The 4,225-nt window shown below is 38.8% G+C and overlaps 1 pseudogene; it reads left to right on the forward strand.

Annotated features, from left to right (window-relative positions):
* The first annotated feature begins 2,221 nt into the window (after positions 1–2,221).
* Positions 2,222–3,431, forward strand: LOC101534853 (heterogeneous nuclear ribonucleoprotein A3-like; annotated as a pseudogene).
* Positions 3,432–4,225: the final 794 nt, after the last annotated feature.

Consider the following 4,225-nt stretch of genomic DNA (forward strand, 5'->3'; position numbering starts at 1 on the left):
GTTAACTCAGAAATCGCACTGTCATCTGCCTACATAGGTGAGGAGGTAGATGAGTATAAAAAGCATGCAATGCTAGAACGATGCTCAAGGGCAGCTACTGCTCAGCTTCATGGTCAGGGAATAATGGAGACCCTTCTGGGAATGAGAGGCAGCTGGACCAGAGCTCAGCTGAACGGTAAATATAGGTCCATTGTAGTAACAACATTCCTCTTCAGATTTTTGTTTCTTTCTTTGTTTTTTTGAGGTGTCTCAAATCTGGATTTTTATGTGAATTTCATAGCTCTTCAATGTTAGGAACTTATTCAGACTTTCAAAAACCATTGTCTGCATTATACATCCTTGGACTGCCAGTTTCAAACCAATTGGTTTATCAAGAATGCCGTTTAAGGTCTTTCCTTTTAATGTTATTATCAGTTATAAACACAGATTACATACACACATAAGAAGTTACTCATTCAGAATTTTTGTGGACTAATCCATTCCAGAGTAAAGAATTTTCTGGAGCTTAGGTATCCTAAAATACACAATGAAAGAAAGACAAAAATTTTCCAATAAGCGTGTAATAGTTAATAGTATGAAGAGTTTATAGATTTATGAAAAATACACATCCAGATATAAAATTATAATGTAATCCTTCTTAAGATGTTTTATTTATTTCAATGAGAGACAGCATGCTTCCATTTTGTAATTTATTCCTTAAATTTCCACTATAGTGGGCAGGGATCAAAACCTGGAGTTGGAAATGCAAACAGGAGTGGCTACTGCAGTTGGAAGGAACCCGATTAGTTGAAACAGCACTGCTACATCTGTGTGAAGGCAGAGTCAGGAGCTGGAGCTGGGAATCAAACCCACATATTCAAGGGTAGAACTCTGTTCACTCTTGTTAGATTAACCTTCCAATCCACATGTAACATACTACATAGCTGTCACCTGAAAATATTAAGTCAACATTTGAATCCTGAGTAAATCATACTGTTTTCTTATAACAACTACCATGGCAATAATTCTCACATGACTATAATGCATTGGGTTTTCTTAATGGTTAATCATCAAAATAATCCTGTTAGAAAAATTCTGTTATCTAGGTCCCACCAGTGTCACCAGTGTCTTAAATAAACAATTTCAAAAACTAAACAATTTTCCATGATACCAAAGAAATGCAAATAGTTGGATATTTTAGAAGCTCAAGTCAAATTTACCTTGCACAATTTACACCACTCTTTTCTGACAAAAAGAGGAAATACTCAGGCATTTATTCATAGCAGGTAATTTGAATAAAGTAGTTGGTCTGAAACAATTTTTCTAATGAAGGCTGTAGGTGGACAAACACTAGACCAGCCTACAGTCCATATGTGCTTTCCTATCTACTTATGCTCATTTTCCAGTGGAACAAGAGCTAATGACCAGAAGAAAGTATCACTCTATGGCAAATCAAGGGAGATGACATATGTACCGACTTTTGCAATTATAGCATCGCTTATTTGTATTGAAGCAATGTATACATATCCTCAAATCTAAATATTAGACAGCTCCATGTAAAAACACTGTTTAAGTAAATATATACTAGCATACATACTAAGTTAACTGAAACCTCAGAGCAAATTAATAATGGTAAAGCTTAACTGAGCATGAAAAGTACAAGTAGGAATTTCAAGAAACCACAATCAACATAAGACAGTACTGACAAATACTGATAACAACAGCATCATTTTTGTTTTTATTTTTATTTGTTGGGGCAAGTGCTATGGCACAGTGTGTTAAACTGCAGCCTGCAATGCTGGCTTTCCATATCAGCCCGGCTCATGTTCCAGCTATTCAACCATCAATCCACCTCATTGCTAATATACCTGGGAAGGCAGTAGAGGATGGCCATTGTGAAGGTAGGAATGCAGATATCTTTATGAAGTAATGATTTCATTTTTTTTCTGGTATACACCCAGAAAATGAATTACTAGGTTACATTATAGTTTTAATCTCATTAAGAACCTCTTAACTGAGGCCCAGCCTGGTAGTCTAGTGGCTAAAGTCCTCACCTTGCACACGCTGAGATCCCATATGGCCACTGGTTCTAATCCCAGCAGTCCCGATTCCCATCCAGCTCCCTGCTTGTGGCCTGAGAAAGCAGTCAAGGATGGGAAGATCTTCCTCTCTGTCTCTCTTCCTCTCTGTGTATCTGACTTTCCAATTAAAAAAAAAATCTCTTAACTGGTTTCATATTGAACTCGAATTGGAAGAGACAAGTCTGGTCTCAAAATGGAGGGTCATGATCCAAAGCAACCAGAGCAGTTGAGGAAACTGTTTATTGATGGTCTGACCTTTGAAACTACAGTTGATAGTTTGAGAGAACATTTTGAGAAATGGGCACACTGACAGATTGTATGCTAATGACAGAGCCCCAAACAAAACAAATTCCAGGGGGCTTGGTTTTGTGACTTACTCTTGTGTTGAAGAGGTGGCTGCAGCAGTGTGTACAAGGTTAATGGGCATGTTGTGGAATCAAAGAGAGCTGTTTCCAGATAGGATTCTCTAAAGCCTGGTGCCCATTTAAAAGTGGAGAAAAATTTTGTTGGTGGTTTTAAAGAAGATACAGAGGACTGTAATTTGAGAGACTACTTTGAGACCTATGGCAAGAATGAAACCATAGAAGTTACGGAAGACAGGAAGAGTGGCAAAAAAAGAGGATTTGCTTTTGTAACTTTTGATGATCATGATACAGTTGATAAAATTGTTGTTCAGAAATACCACACTATTAATGGGCATAGCTATGAAGTGAAAAAAAAAAAACAAAAAACCCTTTCTAACCAAGAGATGCAGTCTGCTGCTAGATCACCGAGAGGCCGTGGAGGTGGATCTGGCAACTTTATGGGTTGTGAAGGTTATTTTGGAGGTGGCGGAGGTAATTTTGGCCGTGATGGAAACTTTAGTGGAAGAGGAGGTGATGGTGGTGGAGGTGGTGGCATCAGAGGAAGTTACGGAGGATGTGATGGTGGATATAGTGGATTTAATGGTTTTGGAGGTGATGGTGGCAACTATGGTAGTGGCCCTGGTCACAGTAGCAGGGGAGGCTATGGTGGTGGTGGAACAGGATATGGAAACCAAGCTGTGGATATGATGAAGGAGGAGGACATGATGGTTACAATGAAGGCGGGAATTTTGGAGGCAACTGTGGTGGTGGTGGAAACTACAATGATTACAGAAGTTAGAAGGGACAACAGCAATCAAATTACGGCCCCGTGCAAGGGGGCAGTTTTAGTGGGAGAAACTCGGGCAGTCCCTATGGTGGTGGTTATGGATGTGGTAGTGGAAGTGGATATGGTAGCAGAAGGTTCTACAAGCAGCAGAAAAGAGCTGGAGCTGACAGCAGGAGAGAGAATGAAGAGTTGTCAGGAGAGCTGCAGTTTACTTTGAGACAGTTGTCCCAAATGCATTAGAGGAACTGTAAAACTCTGCCACAGGAGAAATGATGATCCTTAGTCAGAAAAGTTACTGCAGCTTATACAGGAAACCCTTCTTGTTCAGGACTGTAACAGCCACAGTTTGCAAAAAGTGCAGCTGTTGGTGAACGCAATGTTATGTCAATTGGTTGTACATTCCTGAGATCTTTTACCTGTTGTAGCTTTGTCTTTTCTTTTTCTTTTCATTACATCAGGTATTGCCCTGTAAATTGTGGTAGTGGTACCAGGAATAAAAAAAATTAAGGAATTTTTAACTTTTCAAAAAAAAAAAATCTCTTAACTTTCCCACAATGTCTATCCCAATCTACATTTCTATTAACAGCATATTAAAATTCCATTTTTCCCACACTCTTGCCAATATTTGTTATCTTTTGTCTTTTTGATAATAGTCATCTCAAAGGGTCAGACATAAAATCTCTTAATTATTTATAGCAAAATCTAAAAAGAGCTATTGTTCTGTACAACTGTGGCCAGAACTTGGAGCAAACGGCTTCATGTCTTTGTGGAATAGAAAGGACTCTCACTGGGCACTGATGTTTTTAAATTCGTTCAGAGCCTCCAGTTACAGTGGACATAAATCTACTTAAGTCGGTTTAGCTAGATAGGCATCTATAATAAGCAGAAAGGAGGATTTCATGGAACCCAATTGCAAGTTGGTGATTAAGACCACATGGGACTGAAACTGGGAATTGGAAGGTCAAAAAAGCAGTCATTCTCTTTTCTAAATCTAACATGATCTCCCCCCCCCCCATTTCTTTATCCAACTCTTC

The sequence above is a fragment of the Ochotona princeps genome, chromosome 8, assembly GCF_030435755.1.
Source record: "Ochotona princeps isolate mOchPri1 chromosome 8, mOchPri1.hap1, whole genome shotgun sequence".
Classification (NCBI taxonomy): Eukaryota; Metazoa; Chordata; class Mammalia; order Lagomorpha; family Ochotonidae; genus Ochotona; species Ochotona princeps.